The sequence below is a fragment of the Danio rerio genome, chromosome 1 (assembly GCF_052040795.2).
Source record: "Danio rerio strain M-AB ecotype USA chromosome 1, GRCz13ab, whole genome shotgun sequence".
NCBI lineage: Eukaryota > Metazoa > Chordata > Actinopteri > Cypriniformes > Danionidae > Danio > Danio rerio.
This window is the reverse complement of record NC_141021.1, coordinates 14,380,876-14,394,422: the sequence shown is the minus strand read 5'-3', so window position 1 is coordinate 14,394,422 and position 13,547 is coordinate 14,380,876. Positions and strand designations below refer to the sequence as shown.

At 34.8% G+C, this 13,547-nt stretch overlaps 1 protein-coding gene across 13 annotated transcripts in view; it reads left to right on the top strand.

Moving 5' to 3' along the window:
* The window catches only part of LOC141384915 (uncharacterized), a 547,599-nt gene that overhangs the window by 138,992 nt on the left and 395,060 nt on the right, over window positions 1-13,547 (top strand). For 2 of the 13 annotated variants that reach the window (XR_015476327.1, XR_015476324.1), the window contains 2 exons: window positions 3,767-3,891; window positions 4,914-5,094. The exons of 10 other annotated variants lie outside the window; for them this stretch is intronic. The gene's annotated coding sequence lies outside the window, so the exon portion shown is untranslated. Of the gene's footprint in view, window positions 1-3,766; window positions 3,892-4,913; window positions 5,095-13,547 lie in introns of those variants that run through there. One more of the 13 variants, XR_015476335.1, reaches the window with a different exon arrangement.

The window sequence follows — 13,547 nt, the reverse complement described above, 5'->3', positions numbered from 1 at the left end:
CTATAGAGAACCTGAGATGGTAAGTAACCAAGTACAAATACTTTGTTACTGTACTTAAGTAGATTTTTCTAGTATCAGTACTTCACTATTTATTTTTCTGACAACTTTTTACTTTTTTACATTTGTACACAAGTATCTACACTTTCTACTTCTTACATTTTTAAACGAGCTCGTTAATTTCTTTTTAGGTGTTTTGTGGTGAGATCTATATAATTATTTGTCATTGTGATATTTGAATGCCTTTTTGATTCAATCAATCTATTTTTGTCATTGCGCACATGTGTGCTGCAGTGCATGGCTTTTTCAACCTATGATCACGTGCCGTAACACTTGTTTAATAAGCTTACCATGGGAACGACAAGGATGTGAACATGCATGTGACGGAGTTAACGATATAAACCAGATGTATCGAATCACAGGTAAACAAGACACACATTTTTATTCAAATCTGACATTTAAATGGGGTTACAGTCTTTTGTCCACTTCCAAATGTACTGTACTTCTTTGATCTTTCAAACTAATATTGCAAAAAAAAAAAAAAAAAACTTTAACAATCTTTTTAGAATCTAAATCTTTTTTGTACAATTGTGCTAAAGCAATGGAATCATTTATGAATATGCTGTGAACTGAGATTTATTTTCTTTGTTTCCAATGAGTTCATATTTCCTAGTACAGAAATGTAAGTTATTTTGTATAGATGTAGATGTACAGTGTTACCACCGTGAAACTAAAACAGGTTGAGGTAATGAATACTTTTTACTTAAGTACATATTTCAGGCCGTACTTCTTTACTTTAACTTGAGTACAAAAGTGTAATCAGTACTTCAACTTTTAGAGTCATTTTAAACAACAGTTTCTGTACTTCTACTTGAGTAAAGGATACGTTTGCCTTCTCTGTAGAGAACTATAATGTGCATGCAGTTGTAAAACGTTTACAGACTAGCTAGTTTGGGAATAAATGCTCATTTGTTCATTAATTGTAGAAAATTTTTTAACTTGAAGTTTTTATATTTGATACTATACTATTTGAAGGTGACATGGTGGCTCAGTGGTTAGCACTGTTGCCTTACAGCAAGAAGGTTGCTGGTTTGAGTTTTGGCGGGGTAATTGGCATTTCTGTGTGGAGTTTTCATGTTCTGCCTGTGTTTAAAGGTATAGGTGAATTGAAGAAACTAAATTGGCAGTAGTGCATGTGCGTGAATGAGTGTGTCTGGGTGTTTCCCAGTACTGGGTTGCGGTTGGCAGGGTCTCCTCTGTTTAAAACATATGCAGGATAAGTTGGCGTTTAACTCCACTCTGGTGATCCCTGATGAATAAAGGGACTAAGCTGAAAGAAAATGAATAAATAAATTAATATATTACAAATGGAAACATGTTTTGTGCCAGACTTTAGCAAAGTTGCTAAAACAGTTTTTTGAATCCATAATTCTTATCTTTTTTACTTAAACATGTTTATATTTACATATACATTTGTTGAGTTTTTATATGATTTTTTGAAAAGAATGTATTATTATTTTATTTGTAAAATTTTCATCTCCTATACTTTCAAAATAATTTTAAATAGTTTTATTTTTACCAAATTCTCCACAGAAAAAAAACAAAAAACATATAAATAACAAATAACAAAATAAATAAATAAATAAACAAACAAACAAATGAATGAATGAATGTATGACTGTTTCTAATGCTCTTTTTATTAGTTAATGTTTATTGATGGACTAACTAATGCACCTTATTATTTAGCGTTACAAATGATTTAATAAAATAGAAACAAAATTAAATGATAAAAGGCAAGGCAAGTTTATTTATATAGCACATTTCCTACACAGTGGTAATTCAAAGTGCTTTACATAAACAAGAATAAAAGAAACAGGAAAATGAAAATGATTAAAATAATTAAAAATGATTAAAACATATACAAACAGATTAAAATGTGTTAAACAGGTTATAAAAGAATAAAAAAGAAAAGAAAGACATAATAGTTTAATCTGTTGGACGTAGCACAGTGCTCATTCAGGAAAGGCACAGCTAAACAGATGTGTTTTCAGTCTTAATTTTAATGTGCCTAATGTTGGAGCACATCTAATTTCTGTAAACTGATTCCAGCAGCAGAGAGTGCAGTAGCTGAAGGTGGATTAATCCTGCTTTGACTGAAATCTTGGAATTTCTAATTCAATTGGTGCTAATGGTCTGAGTGACCTATTAGGTTTGTATTCAGCCAGCCTATCTGAGGCATATAGTGATTTATAGACAAGTAATAATACTTTAAAATCTATTCTAAATGTAACTCGGAGCCAGTGTAAAGACCGGAGGACAGGTGTGATGTGCTCTGATTTTCTAGTTCTAGTCAGAATCCTTGCAACGACATTCTAGGTGAGCTGTAACTGTCTGACTGTCTTTTTGGGAAGACCGGTGAGGAGTCCACTACAGTAATCCACCCTGCTGCTGATAAAAGCATGAACAAGTCTCTCTATGTCCTCACTGGAAACAAAGCATCTAATTCTTGCTATGTTTTTGAGATGATAGTTATTGGTAGTATGGGTAAAACACAATTACACTGTAAAAAAAAAAATCTGTTAATAACCAGTTCCGTATTTTGCAATTCTCAAGTGTTTGAGTCTGAGACAAGATATTAAGACATAATATACAGAGAAATATAATAACAGTACCACAATCTACAACACCAACCCAGACAATAAATCAATTTAAATATTTAAAAAATCGATAAAAGTACAAATTTTTTAACAACAAAAGCTTTTGGAGTAAATATCAAGATCCCATAATGTAAGCCTAAATAATAATAATAATAATAAAAATATATGGACAACTGTCACTTTATATATAGTTTTAGTGCACATAAATAGTGTGTTTTAATATTAAAATGAATATTTATAATCATTATTATTTGCATAACATACAACTCAGAGATTTTTTTTAAGATGGTCTGTGGCCAAATATGTGTGTAATTGTTTATTTAACAGTTCTTGCAACAGCTACAACAAAAGTCTTTTGTGCCTCTAATGCGCTGCCCCTAAAGCGTACCACATTCACACAAGTTCTAAGGTCTGTCATGGAAGCAGTCTTAATGGAAGCCCTGAACGAGACTAGAAAACAAACATGCCAGAGATTAACCACACACGCTAGAGTTGAAACCAAATGTGATCCTAATTAACATTGTCCATTAATCAATAGCAAGAGCTGTTTTTCCTTTTTAATCACAGCAGAAGATGCAAATGGCTCTCATTGCTCTTAATGTTGTATATTTCCAAAAGGGTCCTCTCGCAGGCACTCCATTTGTAAATGATAATATGGACCGCCACGCAGGGACTTGTTTTTTGTACCAAAGCTTTTTAAAGAAGATTTGCCGCTCTGCCCGGCTTCCATCCTTGCAGTGGAAGACTAGATAATCTGATCCATCTAAGCAACCTCAACAAGGATTTACATATTTGAGGTCGTCTTTTTCCAAGAAAATTGGAATTTGCAATTAGATGAGAGAGCGACACTTTTTGTGTGTGCGTGTGTGTGTGTGTGTGTGTGTGTGTGTGTGTATGTGTGTGTTTGTGTGTGTGTGCGTGCGTGTGCGGCCCACTTCAGAGATTGTTGTTTTTCTGAGTCAAATGATGCATCTCCCTGCGTCTTCCCTTTTCCGCAGCCCATATGTGCTCCCAGAGACCAGGGAGCCGTGGGAGAAAAATGGATTACAAATGAGAAATTACCGCTGTGGAATGAGAGGAAAACACATTGCTTAAATTTCCTTGTCTTTCAGGTATTGAGCGATTTGTCTCAAATGCGGCGCAGAAATGAAAATATGAAGCTTTTTCCCCAACATGAATTTGAATCAGCCCGTGGCGATGCTATTGACCCTCAATCACTGTTCACAGCTCTTCCGAGGTTTGGAGTTATGCTTTCTTTCTGCATATCACCATACACTTTTTTTTCTCTCCTTTTTTATATCCATAGAGCGAAAACACTTCATGCGAAAATAAACTAAGCGCTTGGTTTTATTGATGTTTAAAACCTTCCTTTAAAGATTGTTATTTGTTTGTACTATTGTATAGGGGTCTGTTTGTTTAAAAAAAAAAGATTCTAAATAAAAAAAAAAAATACATTTATAGGGTAGTTTGCAGTTAATAAATAAACAAGTAAATCAATAAATGAATAAATAAATAAATATAGCTTGTGTTAATGTATTATAATGTATATAATGAACTGTTCACAAGGGATAGTTCACCCCAAAAAATGAAAATTTACTGACCATTTACTCTTCCTCAAGTGGTTTCATACCTTAATGAGTTTTCTTTTTCTGTTGAACACCAAATAAGACATTTTGAAGAATGTTTGAAACCTGTTACCATTGACTTAGTAGGGAAAACAAAAACCATGGATGTGAATTGTTACATCTTTCAAAATATTGTCTTTTGTGTTCAACAGAAGGAAGAAACTCCAACAGGTTTGTGACAAGTGAAAAGCGATTAAATGATGACAGAATTTGTAGTTTTGGGTGAACTATACTATACAAAATGGCAAAGCAATTGTAGTACCTGAGGCTTTTATTATTCAGTTTTAAGCTCTTTTCAAATGATCAAAACAATATAAATCCCAGAACTAATTCTTAATTCTTCTTACAATAAAAACATAAACACATTTATAGCACAATGGTGTTTAATGCTGAAAACACGTGTCAAGCTGCGACATATTGTGTATTGTCATCTATCTTCGATTGATGGTGTTTTACTTTTTTTTTTTTAAATCTGATTAATGCACAACATTTAATTGATTTTATTTCAGTTGGCTTTTTTTGTAGCTCAACAATTAAACAAACAAACAAACAAAAGATTACATTAAATTAGAAATGACAAACTTTGTTAAAAGCATTCACCCTAACCTTCCCATCATTCTAAATCTCTTCTCAGATGGAATGGTGGGCCAAATCAAAGGTGACCATGAGCCGACTTTACCCCGCTGGCCCAAGTTTGGGTGTGTCTGCTTTATACTATGTGCATTCTATTTACCATGCCTTGTTACGGTGTTTGTTACTCAAAATAAATAAAGCAAATACATTCAAATAAAATAAAAAGAGTAAACAAAATTCAAGAATTCAAGAACAATTTCTGCATCAATTCTGAGATTTTTACAAATGTGTTGCTATTCTTTGTACATAGCGTACACATTCACTTAAACTTACCTAACTTTATTAACAAATATTTTATATTTAAGGGGTATTTGTAAAGATTTGGATGCAGGCAGAGTAAGGCTATTTGTAAAGCATACATCACCATCTGCTGTTAAAACTAAGCTCTCTGTTGGCAGCAATAGCCTAGTGCTGCCTTAGTGTTTTGTCATAAACAACGGGTTTTAATTTTGTTTCGCTTGTATTTGTGTTCTTGACACCCAACGTGCTGGTAGTAAACTTGCAATTTATAAATCATCGACACCACAGTTTTATGTTTTAAAATGTGTCTTGTTTCACTATAAAAAAAAACTGTCACGTACACCTTGAATGGCCTGAGGGTGATGGTAATTTCCCTTTTTTGTTCACACGATCCTTGCAAGTTGCAGATGACTGAACGCAGACGGCCACGTCACTCCACTGACCAGACGCCGGTTGTCGCCGATGCCTCTCCGTATCATATGCATGCCATCTGCAATCCGTATTTGCCTAATCAAACAACATTCATATCAGTGCTAATAATCAGTGGCGCTGCTGAGCCTGCCTGCCCGCGATATCATCACTCTCATATTCCACTCATATCCGAAATGCACTATCTGCGCTGCACAGATTACCGTTACAGAATTACCCTACGCCAGTGTTCAAAGCGCTTCTCTCTCTCGCTCTCTCTCTTTTGCCTCCAGCAGTTTAAACATTCCCGCCTGCTCTGACTTTCACCATTAATGCCATCAGTCAGGAATGAGGAGAGACATTATATAGATTAGTGAAGTTTTTATGGTTGTGAATGAGGGTCTATGAGGGTCATTCCTGTTATATGTACAGTATGACAGGGACAGAAATGCTTGAATTTGTTCAGAAAAATGTAAATGTGTTTTGTGTACACACACACACACAAAAAAAAAAATAATAATAATAAGATTTATGTAGAATATCTGATTGCAAATCAAATTTTAATTCATTTGGATTACATACTTTTAACATAATTGAACTAATAAACTTAATGTGATTTGATATTATATAATCAGATGTAGCAGGGTATGTTGTTACACCAGGTTATAACTCATTGTTTCTTTATTTCATTGTGTTTTCAAATTATTATTTGTCGGGGTCTTTAATTTTGAAAGATGGTTATGCGCTTTTGTGAAGTTAAAAGTCACAATATGTATGTCAGCCATGGGAATTGCTATAGGCCTATTTTAGACTGGCTGTAGCCCCCCTATATTTCTACTCAGCCCCCCTAAAACTTTTGCGATTAGCTCAAAAACTGTACATTGAATTATCGCCTCAGTCCCCTTTAAATTTGAAATGAAAACGGCGGCATAATTCAGCTCCTCCCCATCTTTTGTTTTTCATTTGATCAGCAAACCCCAGCCATGGACAGCGAGAGAACGAAGTGTGTGTTTATTGATAAATTGTTATAACATCTGCTTATTTGCAGTTCTTTGATATAGATAACCTTGTGTCACCTGTATCCCAGTGTCACGGAGGAGCAGTCAGGTTTTCTTGCCGTTCACCTCATCAGCAGTTTTTTCCTCCAGAGAAAAATGGAACTCTTAATGAACATTTTGTTATTTTTATTTCCAAATGAATACCAATGTTAAACACTTCCAATTAAACAGTTCCTGTGGCATTAACTATACCATACAGTCGTGCACAGAAAGGATTAAACACAGTGACAACTGTCAGTTAATTGTCACTGAGATAGAAACATCAAGTGTCAAATACCTATTTATTATCATTCAGAAGAAGTATGTGAAATAGCCTGTTAGTAAAAAAAAATATAAAAATGTATATGTAAGTCATTTAATTAGAGAAGGGGCAGTTTATTCATTAAATACATGGAAACAAAAAATGCACTTCAATATAGAAAGTGGTTTTTACTACAGCAAACAGGTGGGTTGAGCCTTTTTGGCTTACTCAGAACAGAAACTGCTTTGCCTGTCTATGTAATACAGTGAAATACTAGTATACAATCCTACCATATTAAAAAAAAACATTTAAAAATATTATTTATAAATGTAATCTTAGGCATATATATATATATATATATATATATATATATATATATACACACACACCTTATAATGAGCTGAGCCTCCTTAAAATGATAGGGACGTTACATAGCGAGAGAGATACAAATTTCATCGCATTCAGAGCTTTTCCTCTTTCCTGCAAAATACAGACTCAACTGATATTGAGAGAGTGATTGCCTAATTGTATGTGTTATACAGGGTGAAATAAAATAACCTCAGCACGACCACATTTGTGTTGACATTTTTATTTATTTAATAAAAATAACAGAACACAGAGAAATGCTACCAAACTGGTATCGTGACCCGAATGGGAGTGAGGTTTTGAGAGGGTGAGTGTAACGGACGCCAGCTAGTGAAGGATTGTGCAGGTAAACCTCATATCTGACCTCTGTGTTCACACTATACGTGGAACCACAAATTGCAATTTAGTGCAAATAGACATGTAAATATTTTGAATTTACTTGCTTCATCAAATTCACGGATTCATGTCATGGGCAGGGCTTCTGTTTACCCGGTGACTGTAGTTTTGTAGTTAAATGGCTAACATGGATTTTATTGAGTTAATAGCTGTGCTTTAGGAAGGCTGGAAAAACAGCATAGATTTCTTTGGCACCGTGTCTGAGTCCACGAGATCCTTTCAGAGGTGCACCCAGTTTTCTGAGTTCACCAACTCCTCCAGAAACTACCTGGATGATTGTAGCTTTCAGTGGTGCTTCCCACTGAACCCAGCCCAGTTTGATGAGCTGGTGTCGGCAAGAGGATTTACCCTCGGGATACCGACAACAGTCGCTACGTCATAATCATGCCCCTATAGAAGCAAGTTCCTGATTGGTTAATGCGGCATAAATGTCCACTGAAGTTCAGATTTTCCAACTCGAACGTTCTGCGTAAATTATTCTTTAAGCATATCAAATGAGGAAAACTCTCAACTCGCAGCGATTTATTCACAGGAATCACATAATTCTCGCTGCAGGATGTCTATTTGCATCTTTGCATTGACTTAACATTTACCTGTAAATCACTCATGCTTAAATGTATAAAGGTGCTCTGGTGACAGACGCTAGAGACCATGGTCTTTAGCCTCCTTGCTAGAGCAACCAACTCTCATGCGGAATGTCGCTGGTTCAATCCCAGCTCTGTGTAGGTTGGGTGGTGTAGGACCGGCGGGACTAATAAGAAGAACACAATTTATGTAATAATAACAATAAATCAATTGTGTTTAAAATGCTTGTTATTAATCTATTGTGTGAACTATAATGCTGTGTAAGTTTTGGACCCAGATATAAAGTAAATCAATCACATAGAATTTAACTAATTGGATCTATAGCTTTTTCTACAGCTAGATGTATTTACACCATATTCATACATGTTTAACTTATTAAATCCATTTGTAATATAAATGTAATATTTATTTTCTTTAGGGAAAACAAAGGCAAGAAGTCTGGAAATAAAACAAAATTTTAATAATAGTGTGGTAGCAGGTTTGAGCTTTAAAAGTTTAATCTTTTAGCCAATAAATTAAGATGTGCATGATGGGGGATATGAAAATATACTGCAAAGCAGGAATGGCCCTGAGACGGTGACCTCCCTCTCGCTGACATCAATCAAAATAATGAGACAACACTGGATTTAGGCAACTTTATCTCATAACTCGGGTCTTTATTTTATTTATTTATTTTTTTAAAGATTCTTTTTTCATCTCAACTCGATGGATGGATGGACTAAGCGATTTATCTTTATCTGTTCATCCGTCAAGAAATTTAAGTCTTGCATTAGCAGCTAAAAGGTTTTGCGTTCACTCTCCGTTTTTGCATTAGTTGATTAATTCATTCCTTATCATGCATAAATAAATAAATAAAAAGATAAATGAGATAAATTAAGCTACAGTAACCCACGGTAGATGTTTAAAGCAGAGCAGATCAAGCACTACACAGGGGCTCTCCATCTTTCTCTCTCTCTTTCTGATTTTATATATCGTTGTGCAAGAAATATGAATAATGTTCACACTGAGCTGCTACAGTGATTGGTTTATGCGTTGTCCCCATTTGCATAGGGTGAGGCCACAGTGTCAAAGTAAACTGCGTTGACGATGGATGATCCAATCAGCAGCTCATGGCACAAAAAGATGATAGACAATAAATTTGATTTAAAAAGGCTTCGTACAACTTGCACAAAACAAGCTACAGCTTTTTTTTTTTATTATCGCAGCCCATCCTGACACATTGAAAACAAGAGCACAAGGTTTTTAGTCTGTGTAGTGTATTTCTGTAGCCAAATATGTGGCAGTGCAATTAATAGCTTACTTTATACACTGCTAAAGTTCAAGCATTCACTGGCAAGTCCACTACATTTAACAGTTTTGATCATAATTTTCTTTAAATGAAAATTAACACAGGCTCATTGGGAAAATGTGCCCAGGGGTACATTTTTGAGAATCAATTAAAAAAAAAAGTTCTTGTGGGTGCATATGGCTATATTTTGTGAGTAAACGAATGCCACAGGGTAGTACTTAGCTCCGTATGGTCTGCTTTTTCAGCCTAACTGGTTTCCTTGGTATCTCACCATGAACAGTGTCAGATTTTGGATGCCGAGCAGGGTCCAGAGAAGCTTGAGTTCAGTTAAGGACTGTTTCAGAAATGAAGCCCAATAAGAGCATGATGTTGTTTGTACTGTGAACAGTGGTTAGGCATTGTTAGACAACCAAGTTGCTTGGCAATTTCCAAAAATCAACATTTTATAAAACTATAAGAATTACTATAATTTATCCATAACCTACTGTAGAACAATAAACATTGAAAAACAACATGCAACTAAAATGCCATCAGCCTTTTAAAATGTTTTGTTTTTGCAACCCCATGGGTGATTGCGTTATATTAAAGACACAGCAATAGCATCAGACATTAACTTTATGGCACCAGGTTAAACTTTCTGGCACCTTTACGGCATTAAAATAAATACAGACCACAACTGAACATGGAGGATGGTCTCCGAGTGGTGTTCTCCAAAACTGAACAATGAGTAGACTTGGGCCTATTGCTATGTGTGCACTGTTTTGTGCAAGGTTTATACAGTATGTAACCACTTGAGAGATATTGGGGGTCGCGAGTAACTGGTATTGCTATTTTGGGAGTCACGGGATAAAAAGTTTGAGAACTACTGCTGTAGAAACAAGTGGCTTGGCTTTTCTCTTTTAGTTTGCTTTTGGAAAAAAAAAACACTATTGGTTAAGTTTAGTATGGGGCATTGCAATTTACAAATATAATAGAAAATTAGTCATATTTGGTGTTTCGTATGTTGTTGTTTGCTAGGCTACCATTGACCGCCTTCTCAGAGGAAAACAAGCTGACAAAACATTGCTGTCACTCTGAGACAAGTTTTATTTAAGGAAAACATTTTTAAAGCACTGCAGTGTTTAAGTATTATGTTTGTTTTACTAAGATAATTAGTCTCACCGAAATGTGTATATTCCATACAAGCTGAAGTTGATCAGTCAATTCTTGTCACATGACTCGCGGTGCACTTTTGAGATTCATTTAACTAGGTGCATGTGGTCTGGAAGGCCTCCTTTGGAAACAACAAACTTGTGCGAACTCTAGAAAAGGTGAGATACGAAACTGCCCCTAAAAGGCCACCATCAGTTGGGATCTCTATCAGTTGATCTTCTTGCACACCCATGCTGATTTGATGACAAATGGGTTGCAGATTCATTCCTTGGCAGTTTGCGGGTCCTTCATTGGGCCTTTTCCCCTTAGCAAAGAAACTTTCCTAAGCTGTCTGTTTCTTACACATTTTGCTGCTTGTGGGTTAAATTTGGGAGCTCAAGTGACCGAGATGTAACAGGTCATTTTTTCAAATTTAAAGACTTTTCAAAATAAAAGATTGTTTAGAATCAGATAATAAATAAAACGGAAGTAATTAATGATTTGTTGTGCGGCCTGGTACCAATTGATCCACAGACCGGAACCGATCTGCAGCCCGGTGGTTGAGGACCACTGATTTATAGTATTTAAAATGCATTCAAAGGATGAACTGCCATGGTGCTATTTTGAATAAAACCAGGAGAAAAAAAGCTAAGTTTATTTCAGAAGTTTGAAACATATTGTCAAATTGATATTTCTGGAAATTTTGCTCTTTTTTTTAATTCTTACAGGCTGCCACTGATCCATGAAGAACACACTTGCACATGAAAATATTCTTAGCTCATTTCTTCTTTTTGTGTGCAGACATTTTTCAATTAAAAACTTTAAACACAGCAGAGCTAGAAATGTAAGTGTAAATCTAATTGAAAAAAAAAAAAACACTGAAACTGTCTTCATTAAAATACAAATAAATAATCTGTCAGTAACTGGATTGATTACTATTTGACAACTCAGTTGGACTGATAAGCCGTCATGTGATCACCTTTATTGATCTGGTTGTGCTTGATCAGAAATTAAATATTGATCCAGTGGTATACCTTTTTTTTTTTTTCTCAAGAAGAGGAAGATTGGCTCAGGTTGTGTTTATATTGTCACTGAAAGGTGTGAAAATATGCAACACATATTACGTAATTATCCAAACACCTCGCATCTCTTAGCAGTGTGGACAGCACTGGGATGTTCGCTAAAATGTTGCTACCTCTCAGGTACTCTATTTTGTAATGTTCTTACTATTTCTAAACTGAAGTGAAATTATAAATTGATTAATTTGTTTTAAGTGTTTTTAAAAAAAATTTAAGTAGCTGGAGTATTGTAGTGTCAGAGCCATATTTATCTTCCATGTTGATCCTGAAACAACATTCCAATCCAATTTAAAGGATAACTTTTCTTTGTATATTAAGTTTAGCTTGCAGTAAGGGTTATGCGCTTTTGCATCATTGTTATCAAACTATTAATCCGCTTTGATTTTGGGAATAATGTACAGTTAAGGATGGGCATAAGGGTTGGAATTAGAGGAATTGTGTTTTTGAACAGGAATGATGTACATACTGTAGATGTTTATGCAAAATCACACCCAGCCATGAGAGACTAATGATCCCGTTATACATCTGTCTGACTAAAACAAACCCTAACCCTTTCAAAACATTTACAAATAGATCAAATAATAAATTCTTAATAATCAAATTGATCTTCTAAAGAGATTTGATGATTTTATGTGATAAACAGATCTATCTGTGACTTTTATTGCTCATGTTTGTGAAGTAACCCAAAATAAATTACGTTTGAATGAAGTTGATGATTCATGAGTTAATGTAAGATTTTTCTTTTCTGTTAACTAATATTTTTACAGTGTTAGGCTGTTATCATACATGCTTATGAAAGATATTTGTCTAACAAATGCAGGGATAGTTCACACAAAAATGTAAATAGAAAGAGAAATGGATTTCTTTCTATTGATGAACACAAAACGAGATGATCCGAAGAATGTTGGAAAACAAACAACCTTTAACATCCATAATAGTAACCAAAAATACTACAGAAGTCGCTGCTTTCTAGCATTTTTCAGTAAATATAACTTTGTGTTCAACAAAGAAAGAAACTCAATCAGGTCTGAAAAAAAAAGTGGAGAAAGAGTAAGGGCCCTATCATACACCCGGCGCAATGGGGCAAAGGCGCAGCGCAATAATCTTTTACTACTTTAAGCTTGGCGCAAGGGTCATTTTGAGGCATTGCGCCACACTGTTTAAATAGCAAATGCATTTGCGCTCAAATGTGCACCCATAGGCATTCTGGTCTAAAATAGCAGGCGTGTTTTGGCGCGTTGCTATTTTGAGAAACTGTAAATAGTCTGATCTTTAGACCAGAACAAAGTCGGTCTATTGTCTGGCGCAAAGTGCGCCTGGCTTACACACTACACACAAGATGCAATACGCAAATATCTTTATCTTTACAAACAGACCATCAAAATAAAGTGTGAACCAGAATTCTTTAAGGTCATAATTAATAATGAAAACAAAAGTTGTTAAATGTCTTATTCTTATTTTAAAATAACTAATTAAATGCTAAAATGAATGATTATTTTTATGCGTTACAGCATGTTGTTAATTGTTAATTACTTTGAACTTGTATAAATACACTTTAACAAAAACAACAAACACTTTTAATCATTTTATTGCAAAGAACAATGCTATTAATGCAAAGAAATCTCACACTGACCCCAAACATTAGCAGTCTACAACCTCTTTGCTATATTGTATGAAGTCAGGCTGTTAATGTAAGCACTTTAGCATATAAAAGAAATGTGTCTTACAAATGCATCCCATCACCTTCTGTACTAGTGGGAGAAAAAAAGCCACCTCTGCAAATACGGACACAGGCAGGGATATATCTTAGCATAATCATAATCATTCATTGAGGCTGTAGCAG